At 36.1% G+C, this 16,460-nt stretch overlaps 1 long non-coding RNA gene across 2 annotated transcripts in view; it reads left to right on the forward strand.

Annotated features, from left to right (window-relative positions):
- Positions 1-16,460, forward strand: part of LOC122231803 — a 110,655-nt gene that overhangs the window by 80,257 nt on the left and 13,938 nt on the right. The window contains exon 5 of one of the 2 annotated variants that reach the window (XR_006209051.1): positions 4,211-4,561. The exons of the other annotated variant lie outside the window; for it this stretch is intronic. This is a non-coding gene — a long non-coding RNA (uncharacterized LOC122231803). Of the gene's footprint in view, positions 1-4,210; positions 4,562-16,460 lie in introns of those variants that run through there. 2 annotated transcript variants of the gene reach the window in all.

Genomic DNA, 16,460 nt, shown 5'->3' on the forward strand with positions numbered 1-16,460 from the left:
TTTTTTTAAATTTGCTTTAAATTTTTTGAATTTACATCCAAGTTAGTTAGCGTACAGTGCAACAATGATTTCAGGAGTAGATTTCTTAATGCCCCTTACCCATTTATCCCATCCCCCCTCCCACAACCCCTCCAGTAACCCTCTGTTTGTTCTCCATATTTATGAGTCTCTTCTGTTTTGTCGCCTTCCCTGTTTTTATAGTATTTTTGCTTCCCTTCCCTTGTGTTCATCTGTTCTGTGTCTTAAAGTCCTCATATGAGTGAAGTCATATTTGTCTTTCTCTGACTAATTTTGCTTAGCATAATACCCTCTGGTTCCATCCATGTAGTTGCAAATGGCAAGATTTCATTCTTTTTGATTGCCGAGTAATACTCTATTGTATATATATGTATATGTATACTGCATCTTCTTTATCCATTCATCCATTGATGGACATTTGGGTGCTTTCTGTACTTTGGCTATTGTTGATAGTGCTGCTATAAACACTGTGGTGGCCTTTGAAACAGCACACCTGTATCCCGTGGGTAAATGCCTAGTAGTGCAATTGCTGGGTCGTAGGGTAGTTCTACTTTTAATTTTTGAGGAACCTCCATACTGTTTTCCAGAGTGGCTGTACCAGCTTGCATTGCCACCAACAATGCAAAAGAAATCCTCTTTCTCTGCATCCTCGGCAACATCTGTTGTTGCCTGAGTTGTTAATGTTAGCCATTCTGACAGGTGTAAGGTGGTATCTCATTGTGGTTTTGATTTGTATTTCCCTGATGATGAGTGAAGTTCAGCATTTTTTCATGTGTCAGTTGGCCATCTGGATGTCTTCTTTGGAGAAGTATCTATTCATGTCTTTTGCCCACTTCTTCACTGGATTATTTGGTTTTTTGGGTGTTGAGTTTGGGTGTTTGAGTTCTTTATAGATTTTGGATACTAATCCTTTATCTGATATGTCATTTGCAAATACTTTCCCCATTCCGTCGGTTGCCTTTTAGTTCTGCTTATTGTTTCCTTCACCGTGCAGAAGTGTTTTATTTTGATGAGGTCCCAATAGTTCATTTTTGCTTCTGTTTCCTTTGCCTCTGGAGATGTGTTGAGTAAGAAGTTGCTGTGGTCAAGGCCAAATAGGTTTTTGCCTGGAAGCAAAATTTCATATCATATTAAGTGATTATTTTTTTCTGTAACTTTTCATTGCTAATTTTTACTTTTCGTTACTATACTTTATTACTTTTTAAAAAAAATTTTAATGTTTATTTATTTTTTTGAGAGACAGGGAGTAAGTGAAGAGGGGCAGAGAGACAGGGAGACACAGAATCCGAAGCAGACTCCAGGCTCTGAGCTGTCAGCACAGAGCCCAACCCAGGGCTTGAACTCACAATCTGTGAGATCATGACCTCAGCTGAAGTCGGATGCTTAACTGACTGAGCCACTCAGGGGCCCCATCTTTATTATTATTTTTTAAGGTTGGGGTAGTACATCCATGTACTAGGGCTAAAGTTATAAAAGAAATTAAATAGACATTCTAAGCAATTATTTGAAAATCCAAATAAAAATGTGTTACTCTGTTACAAGTAGCTAATCAAGGCCATCACACATTTCTTTTTGCTTTTACCCTGAATTGATTAGAAAATAATACCTCTTTTTCATTTCACTTGTATACTTACTGAGTTTCCAATTGATCAAAGACGTTACTGAACACAGTGGTTTACATTAATGTGATTTAAAAAGGTTTTATCCCTTTCTAACAGTAAGGAAGGCAGAGCTTTCTCAGTAGGGAGAACTCTGCATCCATTTGTTGAATTTCCAGGCTTTTTTGGGCAGAAGTAGCATAATTGATGACAGATGAACAAAGAATCCTAGAGAACTGGATTCACTTGGTTTGGAAAAGAAACAAGTGTGCAGGTGGAAGAGAAAGGGCTAGATTTGTAGACCATTTGTATTCTTCTTATATCCTCTTGTATCTTTTTACCATTTTCATGATCCTGGACTCCCTGTGTGCTTTCACACCAGTCCTTAGGGCTCTATGGGGAGTTGCTCTCAGGCTGATGGAAATTATTTTGTTTGTTCATGTGGACAGGAATGCCTAGGAATTGGCATCCTCCACTGCTTAGCCCTTAAACCAGTGATGACACAGTCTGTAAATAGTCCAGCTTTCTCACCCCAGATTAGCACTGCTTGCAGAGCTCTCTGTGGGATTGAGCCAGAGAGATCCCTCATGGAACTTTGCCCCAGATTGCACCACCCTTCCTTGGCCTCTGTCCCTTCCCAGAGCAATTCCCACACTTCCATATTGAGGGTTTTAAAAAAAGCATTGAAGAAATCTAACTTACATTTAGTAATTATCCAGAGGATATGATCTTATAACTGCAGTGTCAAATGTGATTGTTATGAGTTTTTTTGAAAAGAGTACATGGAAAGCAATACCATTGTTATCTACTAATAAAACCTAAAAGAAGACATGCACAAATTAAAGGGGTTAGTAATTAGAGGGTTTGGTGATTTTTCTGTACACAAAATCAATTGTATAGTAATAACTTGTTAAAAAAATGAAATGAATTAAAACTGGGACATTTAAAATGTATCAGATAATTAGGTGGACACAAGGAAATTACAAAATTTTACTGAAACACACCATATTCGTGTGTTCAAAGTTTCAGTATGGGGGCACCTGGATGGCTCAGTTGATTGAGCGTCTGACTTTGGCTCAGGTCATGATCTCCTGGTTTGTGAGTTTGAGCCCCACATCGGGCTCACTGCTGTCAGCCTCTCAGCGCAGAGCCCGCTTTGGATCCTCTGTCCCCATCTGTCTGCCCCTTCCTCGCTTGTGCTCTCCCCAAAATAAGTAAATATTAAAAAAAAAGTCTCAGTGTGAAAAATGTGAAAATTTTTTCTATGCAGTTCTATGATTCGATATAATTCCAATGAAAATACTTTGTTTTGGCAAGACAGTGATGCAGAAAAAAACATAAGAAAGAATTATATACAGTTATTTCATTAAATTAAAAATCCTTCTATTAGGTAGGATAAATATGTATATGTAAAAATAAAAATAGATATTTACTCAATTCATTTATACCCTAAATATTCACACAATGAAAATGAGCAAAACTGTGTTTTTGGGGAAGTAGGGGATTACTTATATTTGTGACTGCTTTATATTTGGATATATACTGGGAAAAATAAGTTTTGTTTTTTTAAAGAGCAGTATAGTTCAAACGTACCTTTTCTGGCTTGGTATTTTGTGGTTGAAATGCTTTAATTGATACTTTAGCTAGAATATGGGTTGCACTTCCCTCCTCCTGACTTGAGTTTCTCTGTCCTTCGCAGAGCACTGTGTTCTCTCTCTGCCAAGCCCTCCTCCAGGCTGTCAGACCTACTGGGTGATGAGGAGCCAGTGCCTGGCTCCTCTGTACTGGGTGGGGTCTCTCCCATGGGACTGTCACAAACCTTTTCCTTTTGCCAACCCTTTCTGCGCATCATCCATATTTAGCTTCTTTTCTAATACTTCACGGTTCCTCTTCCCTCTCTCCTTAAAGGCCTTTTTCCTCTGTTACTTTATTTTTGCCTTGGGGTTACATAATCAATCTTGTTCTTTGCCGTTTGCATCTAAACCTGGATATCAGAATCCTATGTTAGGTATAGCAGGCTGGGGGACTTGGCTTCCCTCCCGGCTTTCTGGTAGCTTATTGGAGGGAGAGGTTTTCCCTCAAGCAAATCTGAGATGTATAGATATTCCAACAAAGGACTAATTCAATCCTTTGTCACTTTAGTTTCTTTCAAAATTTTATTTTGGAATTGTTGCTTCTTAATGTTGCTTACGTAGCATATCTGTATGTTTCTTTTGCTTTCTTTTATTATTTTTTCCTACTTTCTCTAATCCATTTCGCTATTAACTCTGGTGCTATTCTCTCATTGTATTGTAAACTTCTTAAGATAAGGACATTTTTTTTCTTCTAACTTTTTCTCTTAATTTCTCTATCTTTGCTAAAAGCCCAAGTGGAGTATGCAGAGTATTGCAAGCACTATATGAAAGTTGACTGCTTTGAGAAAGTAAATACCATTAATTTCAAAATTATTTCAATGGGCAAGAAATTTCATTTCAATGGAGACATTCTAAGTCTCAAATACCACATTTTCATTTTTTCTTTGAACAATTACAGTAGAAATTCATATGTGTAATAATAATCACAGATATTATTATTGAGTTATTCTAATTTTCTAGGTGCACAAATGCATTGTCATGCTTTTCTCAAGATAATGAGGAAAGATTTATTCCACAAAAGACAGAACTGAAGCACAGAAGAGCTAAGTTGACCAAAGCTGGACAGAAAGGGGTAAAGTTGTGAATTGAATCCAGGCATATTTGATGTTATCTTAATCCCTTCTATAAGTAACAAAAAGTTTGTGAAGGCTTGCTATAGCACAATGTGGGAAATTGTTCATCTCTTCTATTTCTCTGCCCAGAAATCTTTCCTGTGTGTGATTTCTCATTCCATGTAGCAAAGTCATCATCTCCTCCTATAATAAATACCTGCACAAATGATTTTTCCTTAATGTGTAAAGATCCAAGTATAGTGTTCAGCATAAAGTCTCATTAAATGACAATTCTTATTTTTATTAATCCCTGGGACTAGTGATGGTTCATTTTTTTTTTTAATGTTTATTTATTCTTGAGAAAGAGACAGAGCATGAACAGGGGAGGGGCACAGAGAGAGGGAGACACAGAATCTGAAGCAGGCTCCAGGCTCCAAGGTGTCAGCACAGAGCCCAACACAGGGCTTGAACCCACGAACTGTGAGATCATGACCTGAGCCGAAGTCGGATGCTCAACCGACTGAGCCACCCAGGCGCCCCAGTGATTGTTCATTTTAAATGTTCCTCGTTAGGGTGTAGATTTGGGAATGCAGTGGATGATATGGTGACTAAAAGATTAAATATAATGATTTTCTAAGTTTTTTAAAAAAAATATTATGATCAGTTATGTTAGCACAGATTTCATTTCCAAAATTCTACCCATGGTGGGAAAAAAAATCTTTCAGATTTTGTTTTTAGTTGCACTGTCATGAACTTTTTCACAGGCTATAGAAGTGTGAAGTCTTCTATCAAATCTAGGTTTTCCCTTCATCTGTATTTTCTTGACATGGTTTCTATAAAGATAATTTTGCTTATTTTCTCAAAATAATATCATTATATTATTTTTCAAAATAATAATTATTTCTCAAAATAGTGCATTTTTCTATCCTAATCTTGTTTCATTTGTCAGTGTTCTACTTCCTTATGTTGTATTTGCATTTTATCCATTTTCTTTGACTTCACTATGTGTTTAAATGGAAATATTTTAATATTAATGAAAATACTGATAAATTAGACTACAGCAAAGTCTAGAATTGTATTCATCAAAAGGCACCGTATAGGAGATGAAAACAAGCAAAAACCTCGGAGAAGTTGTCTGCAACATATATAATTGACAATTAGCAACGGTTTTCTGAAGCCATTTTATATTTCAATATGTAGGATTGTTTATTGCTATATATTTGATAACCTTGATGACAAAATAAAATGTGTTGTAGTAATTACAGAAAATATATTTGTAATTAAGCAAGAGACACATATATTGAAAATATCGAATGAAAGTAATAACCGATGATAAAGCTTTCACCAAAGAAAGAGTTTTAAATAAAACAAAGATAGACAAAACTGCCTCTGAAGATTTAACTGGGAGACATGGGCGGTAGGGTTGCTTGTTGCTATTGTTTTTGTCATTGTTGCTCCTGGCGTGGCATCATTGTCAAAATACTTGATGAAAATTTAACCTTCTTTCCATTGTAAGTCATTAATAAGTCACTAAAATATGCCTTGGTGACAGTTTTTTCTAGGGATCATTATCTCAGAAACCAATGTGCTCCTTTCAGATGTGGTTTAAATCTTTTTTTTTTTTTTTTTTTTTAATTTATGATTTGGAGCTATGTATGGAAAGAGCACAGCATTCATCTGAGACGAAACTCACTCTGGCCAGATTTTTTTTTTTTTTTCCAGAAATTCCTATTATCTGTATGTTGGATATTCTTTGCCTGCTTAATGTTTTATTTATTTATTTTCTTGAGTCATTTTAAACTCTTCACCTTTCATATTTTTTAAACTGTTTCTCTTTTTAATCTATTTTTCTTAAGGCATAATCTGTGATTTTTATTCTCTTCCCTTCCTTGTAAAACTAAAGGCAGTTTAGTTTTCATTTCTAAAATAACTTTTTTTTAAAAAAAAGATAAATTAATAAGCTAACTTATTATTTGTGTATTTCTATTTCTAATGTATGTTGTTTTTTCATGGCTTGAGTTATTTTAGTAATAGATTATAGTTTATTTTAATATAAAATGTTACTGATTTAATTTCTTCTATAAGATGTCTATCTGGCATTTGAGAGGTGTCATTCTGCACCTTTTCCTACTTTTTCTTTGTGGGAGATTTGACCTCAGTAGTTTTCTTCTGCTTATTTTAATGTGAAATTCATTTTCCTTTCCTTTTTGAAGAAGTTGTGGCTCAAAATAGCTTTTCTAAGTTCATAACTCCCTCTTCTGTGTTTTTATTGTTGTGTTAAAATTAGAATGTTGACTCTTGAGATCTGGACTTTTTTGTCTACCTCTGCTTTTTTCTGGCCCTTCTTTTTTCTTTGTCTCTATTGTGCCTATCCTATTCCACTGGGAATGGTTTTCTCCTTGACGTGAGGTCATATGCTAGCAGGGGATCTTGTCAGGTCAGTTTAGCGAGTCTGTGGGCCTAGGCTGCACCTGCCACTGCAGTCCTCGTGCAGACCTCTGGAGCTGACCTGCCATCGGAATGGGCCGAACCCCTGGGTGTCAGCTACTTTTCTCCCATTAGCTGGCCTGACATGCTTGCCAAAGAATATCTTTGCCTGTTCAGGGGCTTTTTCTGTTCTCAGATTTATAGATGTGCTGTTTCTTCCCTCTGCTTCATCCCATAGGGACGTTGATGTCATGCAGTTCTTGTGACTGTTTGTGTCACTCAAATCTCTCTTTTTATTTTGACTTTAATGGATATTCCAAGGTTCATCGTAAGTCTTGTCCATGAGCTTGCGTTTTTGGCTGTCTCATTGATACACCTATTTTTATGTTGAGATTTGGAGAGATTCATGAACTATGACACCATTGCCATTATTTCCCCAGGATCTTCTTGATATCCTTTTGAACTACATGTTTAGCTGCCATTTATTTTATATTTTCTCTACTTTATAGACTTTGAGTGATTTATGGTATATTTATTGATGTTTCTTTAATGCTCCTACACTTAGGAAATATTTATTGTTTGTTGAAGCCGGTTTTTTAGGTCAGTTTGAGACTCCTCCAGACAACATTCTGATAGAAGAATTGCAACTGTAATTTAACCATATATTCTTAAAATTTACTTTTTCCATAGCTGTGGAATGTACTGCCTTAATCCACAGGTACAAAATCTACTAATGCACTCTGAATATGCCTTTTTGAAAGTAAACCCTAGACAATTTTGATACATCCTATTTTGTTTTTAATTTTCTAAGGCAAGATACAAAAATAAGATTTGAAAAAGAGTACAAATATCCCCATAGTAAATGAGAATCTTAGAATATGGGACAAATTAGAATTGTATCAATTATATAAGAAATCTGGGAGAATCAGGATCAGATAAAAATAAATTGTAATTTAAGATATATGCATTTTTTAAGTGCACAATTTCCTGGACTCACCATGCCCTCCATACAGAAAATTGTATACTACTATCCATACTTTAATATGTCTCCATTTTTCACGTTTTACACTAAGATGATAATTTTCTTCACAGTTTCCCTTTACAAAGTCTTTATTAGTAGTAAACTGCTTAACTGCAGAAATTTAAATATCATTTACATTTTTGTAGCGTATTATACAGGTGGACTTTTGTGGGGAGGCATATTTATAGTTTTGGAGGATGGTTCTTGATAGAATTCTACCATTATTTTCTCTATTTCTTACAAGCAAGAACTATACCTTTATCAGTTCGACAGTAGGTAGGTCTGACTATATCAAACACTGGGTATAATATTGAGGGAATTCACCAATGACAAAAATATAAAGTATCTCTACCGTGAAGAAATATACATTCAACAAACAAAACACGAAGTAAATATATCATTCAGGCTGTGGTAAGCGCTCTGAAGGAAATGAATAGGATGATGTAAGAGAGAGTACCTGAGTGGGAGAAAGGTCCCTGAAGAGCGGACAAATGAGCTGAAGTTTTTGAGATGAAAATGAGCTATTTTTTTCAGTGAGTTGGGAAAAGGATACCAGGTGGATTTGGCAGCAGGTGCACCTGGCCAGAAAATGCTTAAATGTGCAAAGAACAGAAGAATGAGAAGCATGACTGCAGCTTAGGGCAAGAAGCCTAATCAGATGTAATTTGAGAGAGAGAGAGAGAGAGGCAAGAGCTAGAACATGCACAGTGCTAAAGGCATAGCAAGAAATTTTAATTCTGAAAGTGATAGGAAGCCATGAGAGAGGTAGAATTGAACACTGGTTGAGAATATGGTTCAAATCCCAGCTTTTCCAAGTATGAATTCTGTAACTTTGGGCTACTTAATATCGCCTTTTTGGTTTCCTCATCTTTAAAATAGAGATAATAATAATAATTTCTGTTCTTATCTTTGTTGAGAAAATTGACTTTAAAAATTCATATAAAACATTTTCAAGTTTGCCTGGCATGAATAAGACATCAATAAGTGATAGCTATCACCATTGTCAGACGGTGCTAAAGAAGAAATTGATATTCAAAATAAAGGTGACTCTGGCTGCTTTACTGAGAATAGACTGAATGAATAGGAAGCTAGTGTGGGGGAAGGGAAGCTTGTTAAATGTGTACTGCAGTATTTCAGGATGGAGGCTGAAATGATAGAGCAAAATGAAGCAAGAGGTCTATTTTTTAATGTTTACTTTTGAAAGAGAGAGAGAGAGAGAGAGAGAGAAAGAGAGAGGCGCCGAGAGAGAGACACAAAATCCAAAACAGGCTCCAGGCTCTGAGCTGTCAGCACAGAGCCTGATGCTGGGCTCAAACCCATAAACCAAGATCATGACCTGAGCTGAAGTTGGACGCTTAACTGAATGAGCCACCCATGCACCCCAAGCGGTCTGTTTTGAATGGAATAAATTTGAGAGACATTGAGGGAATTATTTCATGTGAAGACATCAAATGAACCAATAGACATGTCTGAAACTCAGGAAAGACATGTGGCTGGAGATTATACATTTGGAAGCCAGTGAAAGCAGTGGAATTGGGTATGTTTACCTACAGTAAGTTTAGACAGGAAAGAAGGCTGGGACCTATGGTGTAGGATCTATAATTATTTTTTGTTGTTTTTGTTGAGAAAAACCAGTAAAGACACAAGTGTTAATTTATTTGAGGAGACAGCAGGTTGGGGTTTATACTGGGCCAAACCTTGTGCGTCTTCACAGATTTCATTCAGCGCCTCCCTTTTTCTCTCATGGTCTTACCCCTCTATCCATACTGGGCCATGACTCTACTATTAGACCTGAGGTCACGTCTCCTTCCTAAGAGCCCTGTTAAAGGCTAGGTAGTACAACCAGATGTGGGGAGGAGTTAGAGTTTCCCATGGGGTGAACGTTGGCCAGTTGGAGCCAGAGATAAAAAGGAGTTCTAGAGGTAGATTACTTCCTTTTATCTCTCCAGTGGACCACTGCAAGGGGCAATTTCTTCTCAAATCCTCTTTATCTGGCAAACAGAAATTTTGCGTGACTTGCTGTCTGTACTTATGGCTTCTGATGTATCTGGCAAACAGAAATTTTGCGTGACTTGCTGTCTGTACTTATGGCTTCTGATGAGGTGATGACCAGTACTGTCCATTTTTGCAACAAAGTACTTCACATATTTTCTTAACCTGCTTCCATTTTTCCTCATTCTCACTAGTCTGGGCTTAAATGTAACAAATAAAATACTGCTTTTAAACTTGCCTTACACTCTGAGTTATGTAGGACCCAGATGAAAACAGAATCCCTGGGGAATGAAGATGCTTCCAACACGCAAGGATGGATGTGTCTATGATGGTTATTACCTCCCTATGCCTTTGTAGTTTGGATGATTAGCTTTTCCTCTCTTTGGTCGTTATTCCAATATTGTTTTCCATATTGTCCTTCACATTTGATTTTGTTGTAGTTTCTCATGGATATATTATAGGTAGTGGTATTTTCTTTATTGGGAGGTAAAAATGGGAAAGTGATACTTTACTTTTTAAAAGTGATATTAGCAGCCATTAATTTTTCAGTGCCTAGTTCTAGTAATTCGGTAGGTGTTGCAAAATTTTTTCATTATTTGCAGGAATAGTCTATCAAGCGAAATTTCACCTTATCACCCTTTGTTTACCCAGTGGTCACAGATTACATACGAAAGGGTGGGAAAGTGTTTGTCTACCTTTATTTATCAGTTCTCAAAATAAATAGTTCCCCTAACATAATCCAGAGTTGACCAATTAGATGTTTACTTTTGGAATTATTGTGAAATCAAGGATCTAAGCATATTTGATGTGTTTTGTTGTTCTGCCATTAGTATCCATAGTAATTCTCAAGTATTCTGTCTTTAGCCACTGAAAATTCCTTTCAGTTGGCTCTTCTGTTCTTTTGACATGCCCTAACTTAGTTGTACACTTGTACATTTTTCTGGTTAGGTTTGTTTTTGTTTTTGCTTTTGTTTTAGAATTCATTGGAGTCTGCTTTTAGCCTTTCCATGCACATTTTTTATTGATCTGCTATGGTATTCTGAAAATCCCTCTCAGTTTTAGCTGTTCTCAGATGGCTTTGTTGAGCTACCAGTAAAAAGTGTGTTGTTTATTTTGGAGTTTTCAGGCTTATAAAACAAGCAAACATTTCCTCTCCTTTCTATTCTAGCATGGTTTTCTGGGGCCTGTAGGTGCCAGAGAGTTTGGGTTTCTCCATGGGGAGAAAGAAGGAATACAGGGTAAGGGAAACACTTGGCTGATAGTTAAACATTACCTTTTTCTACTTAAAATATTTCAGATATTTTTCGTGTTGCTCTTCTATATTATATGTAATTCAAATATAACCCTTGCAAAAAGTATTAGAGATTGTATTTGACCATGAGTAACTAAAAACTAAAATAAGCAGTGGATTAAACAAATTAATTTTCTCAGATAAGAAAACTGAAGTAGGTGGTCAATGTTGTTATAGACCCTCCATTGGGCTTCTTCTAGCTTCCTTTTCAGCCATTCTTAGCAAATAACTTTGCTCTATGCTTTTCTCTCCATGATGACAAGATACCTGCCCCAACTCTTGCATCATGTCTGTGATCCAGGCAAGCAAAGGGGGTAGGAGAAATGGTGAAGGCAAAGGCTCAAACCAGCTGGGTCTGTTCTCCTCCAAAGAACCTTCGTCGTAAATCAACCCTAGGATTTCACTGATCACTGTTGGGCCACTTATTTCTTATTGGTGACTCGCTAAAAGGCTGATAAGGTGGGTTTGTTCATTTGTTTGTTTCTCTTTAGCTGGGGATATCCCACCATACCAAATTAAAAGGGGTTTATTAATAAGGATGAAGGGACTGTTTACTAGCCAACTTACAGTCCTGCGACCTTATTTAATATATAAGAAAATGCATCAAAGAAAATTGAAGTAACTTTGCAGAGGTTCACAAATCCGGGAAAGAGGAAAGCTGGAAATTAGTCCTACTGGCTAAAATGTTGGTTCTCATTTCTATACCAGGATGAATAGGCAGGGTTTAATTTTGATGGTCTTTTTTCCTTCTGCCTGGAAGTGTGCAGTTTTCCCATCTGCCTGGAACCCTATTGCTTTAAGGTTACTCTTCTTATTCAAGTTTTATTTTAAAAGATTAAACTTTTAGTACTTAGAATTTTAAAATTATTTTGCATGTTCTGATTTGTTTCTTTTGTTAACTTGTGCATTAGAAAGGTCAAAAGGGGCTATTCCCATGGTTTAGGTTAAGAAATTAGGATCATGATTTTAAATGACTTGTCCAAGGTCATGCAAGTAGGTAATGGTGAATTCAGGGCTCAAATTCAGACCCTCTGATTCCAGTTTAAATTACTATTTGATACACTACATGGTCCTGAGACAGTCTTTTAGCCTATGGCAGTTGTACCCAAAATTTAATAGTGAGGAGTTCTTTATATTTTAAAAAATTATGAGTGCTCTATAGGAGAGTAGTTGTATTTTTAGTACAAACTGATTTTTAACATTTGAAATAAACTAATTAAAATGCACTCTATCTCCTGTAATAAAAATATTGAAAAATATTTTCACAGTGGAACCTGTATTCCAGTGAATAAAAGTTTTAATAATATTATCACTTTTGTGTACTTTTTGTGGGTCAGACATTGCTCTTTATCTTTATTATGTATTAAATCTGACAAAAATTCATTTCAAAGGTTCAAATGTCTAAGTTGCAATCCAAGTAATATTGGAATTAGAATTCAAGTCCAAGTTTATTTGACTGCATAACCTGTTAACCTCATGTGCTCAAGTATGTGTGAGATACCATATTTACTGAGTATATATGAAGTATGCATAGATTGCTTAGCTCATAAATTTTGGACCTTCTTGCTCTGTACTGACAGCATCTCTGGTAGGTCACAAATTGAGTGTCACGGGTAAGTGGCTTAATGCCTTGGTGTTATTCATATTATTAATATTAATTTATTAATATTAATAAAATTATTAATTTATTAATATTAATAAAATCTTTCCATGAAAGATTTACATTCCTTCCATGAAATGATGCTTCACATAAAGGTATGGGTGTTTATTCATCAAAGGAATACACTAAGGTTAGGTAGATCTTTCTCAAAATGCTTTGAAGGTCCTAAATAAAGACAAGTGATTTTATTTTTACCAATTTTGCTGTAAAAAGGAATGCCTTACAAGAATCCGTCAGAAACTTACGAGCCCAAGGAAACATCTCTCCAGGAGAAACCTAGGTTTAGAAAGGCAAGCTAAGGAACTGAGATGAAGAATAGACCATGACTTGCATTATTAAGTTAGAGGAATGTACTTTCCAAGATCTAGTTGTCTTTAATTTTAGGATTAACATACGTGGTATAAGTCTTAGGTAATGTGGTTGAGTTCCAAAGACACATAGGAAAATCAGTGTCATTACTTTAAAATTACACCTCATTTCGCCAAGCAGCAACTGAATGGCTTGAAGTTGTTTATTATGTTACCATTCGAGAAAAATGTGTCTTTGTCAAATGTATCTTCACTCCCTCAAACGTTTTTTGTTTTCTGAAACTATTAGGGAAACTGCTTAGAATCATTGTCTTTTATGAACTAGCATGTAAATAATTAATTCAAAAAGCCATATCAGTGTACCTGTACAGGGTCAGAATTTGAGAATGGAATGAGATTAGGTGAATAGTTGTTGTTATACAAGGAAATAGAGACATATCAGTTAACAAGGACATTGTTATTTACATAAAATTTGAACCTTCACACACTTCAATTTGAGCACGGTTTAACCATGAGACATTCAAGCTGAAAAGACCAGTCAGGTAAGCAGATGATCAAAGTAGACACACAGAAGAAATGAACTCATTAAATTATACATGGATACGTGTCTGCTTAGTCACTGGTATATCAATACCAATTCACTTCTTGATTGAAAATGCAACCTGTGTATAAAACGAAGACAATGAAATCATAATGCCAACAATAGTATAGGTAAGAATTTTGTGTTTATTTTTATAAAGTTACATTTAACTCTGAATGATTGGAAAGTTGAACTTAATTTGACTTTAGAAGAGGTCTGTAAGGGAAGGAAGCTATTCAAAAATTTTTCCCTGATCTGACTCATCCAGAAAGATCCCAGGGATATTGTCTCATGGAAAATATATGTTAATAGGGAGAGAAGACTAAAATTGCACATTTGTGAACTACATATATTGCTTGTGTGTTTAAAACACTTGTCACCCTATTCTTTTGTTAGTTTCACGGCACCTTCAATGGGCAGTACTTTTCAGATGTTCTCCATTTTCTGGGCATAACAGACATGTCTTGTACTCAGGCATTACTTTTTAAAAGTACGTTATGCTTAAAAAAAAAAAAAACAAACAGGTGTGGGGAGCGCCAGGGTGGCTCAGTTGGTTAAGTGTCGACTTCGGCTCAGATCATGATCTTGTGGTTGGTGGGTTTCACCCCCGCATGGGGCTCTGCGCTGACAGCTGAGAGCCTGGAGCCTGCTTGGGATTCTGTGTCTTCCTCTCTCTCTGCCCCTCCCCCCCCCTCCCCCACCGGCCGCCGCTCATACTCTGTCTTTCTCACTCTGTCTCTCTCTCTCAAAAAAAAAAAAAAAAACATTAAAAAAATTTTAAATAGGGGCACCTGGGTGGCTCAGTCGGTTAAGCGTCCGACTTTGGCCCAGGTCATGATCTCGCGGTGTGTGGGTTCGAGCCACGCGTCAGGCTCTGTGCTGACAGCTCAGAGCCTGGAGCCTGCTTGGGATTCTGTGTCTCCCTCTCTTTCTGACCCTCCCCTGCTAACGCTCTGTCTCTGTCTCTCTCTCAAAGATGAGTAAACATTAACAAAATTTAATAAAAGTATGCCGTGCAAACTACATTCTGTCAAATATATGTATCACTAGTTCAAATCATGTAATGAATTGCTAATTTCAAATAGGCCTCTTAGGAGTGGGTGGTGGACCTGCAGAACGTAAACTGTAAAAGATAAAACTCTTTGTAGCTTAAGAATAATCACTGTGGCTCACAGTCACTCTGTGTGTCCTTAAGATGGACAGCATGTGATTTATATACACTCGTCCCACCTTCTAACGCCTGTACATACTTCTTTTTCAAACCACATCAAGAAAAGTTTGCTTCATTAAAAATTATTCTGAAAGGAAATGGCCCGACAGCTGTCTAATTTTCCAGAGACTTAGGCCTGCTTTCTTCCATATTGAATGTTTGTCATAATAAGTACCTTCTCTTATTAGTTTAGTCTCTTTGCAGCTCAGTTATTAAAAATAAAATCCCCAAACAATTTGCTCTTCCAGGATTTGCTTTTGAAAATGAACAATCTTCTAGGATAACTGTAGAAGTAAAAATATTTTATTCCATTAATATGTATATTTTCACTATATAATTCTAAGGAAAATTATTTTTATGGTCAGAAATACTGCATAATAGTTACATTGGTAATGCTACTTACAGAATTGAAGAAAATTAGGGAAATTTTCAGTCTTTGAAGAATATATTAGATTTATGTAAAAAGTAATGATTTTGGAGTAACAAACCTTGATGATTCAAGAATTTGACAATTACTGTGTTTCAGTGGTTCTTATATAGAGATGATTCTGTCCCTTTCCCCCAGTGGACATTTAGTGATGTCTGGAAATTTGGATTGTCAGATTTGGAGAAACATTCCTGGGATCTCCAGGGCAGAGGCCAAGAATGCTATTCAACATCTTGCAATGCCCAGGACAGCCATGCCCAACACCCATGTAGTTACCAAGGTCAGTGTCAGTAGTGCCAACACTGAGAAACTTTCCATCTGATTTGCTTTTTTAGTGCAACTGTATGCTCAGTGGTTACAATATTTAGAATCTTGTACTTCGGAGTTCTAGAGAGAGATCCTTTCTCTAAATATGACTGATTAATTTTTCCATAGATTGATCTTGGATGATAGTTTTACTGTACATGTGTGGTCCTTAATTATATGAAGGAAAAAAAGAAAAACCAGAATTTTAGGTGTAGGTGTAAATTTAGGGATCAGTTAAAACTAGTTTAGCTTCTCATGTAATATGTAAGATAATAGAGATTTATAGAGTTTATTTGACTTACTCATAGTCATATATTTACTGACACAGCCGGGCTTCCCAGTCTGTTACCCTTCAGACTAAACAGATAAAAAATTTACCCGTAATTTATAACATAATTTAACAATAAGCCCTTTTGAAATAAATATGATGCCAAGTAATCAGTTGAGAAAGAAGTATTGGTTTCGGAATGGTTAAATTATTTCCAACATGTATAAATGATTTATATAAAAAGGTGCCCTTTGAATAAGCCTTCAGTTCAGGAATATCCAGTAAGTATTTGTTCCCCTAAAGGATCTGAACTGAACCTGAAATGTTAATATCACAAGGGTTGAAATGCTATTTCTATTTGAGAAAAAGCAATTACGGAAACTCATAGACATTCTCACTCTTTTGGTATCAACTTATAATTATTTAGGGTTTGATTATCTTCTGTGTGAAATGTGAAAGTCCTTACTCTCCTGATGTTCTGCTTTTTCTTATTTTGTTACTCATTAGCACCTGTCCTAGAGAGAGAGAAAGAGCAAGGAAAGGAGCTGAAGCTCCAGGCAGTCAGTGTTTTTACTTGTTAATAATAATCATAAAGACAGAAGAAGAAAGGTAGAAATAAGATTTTATCATCCTCAATGCATTTAGATGTGACTCATTGCAAAGGACAT

The sequence above is a fragment of the Panthera tigris genome, chromosome A1, assembly GCF_018350195.1.
Source record: "Panthera tigris isolate Pti1 chromosome A1, P.tigris_Pti1_mat1.1, whole genome shotgun sequence".
NCBI lineage: Eukaryota > Metazoa > Chordata > Mammalia > Carnivora > Felidae > Panthera > Panthera tigris.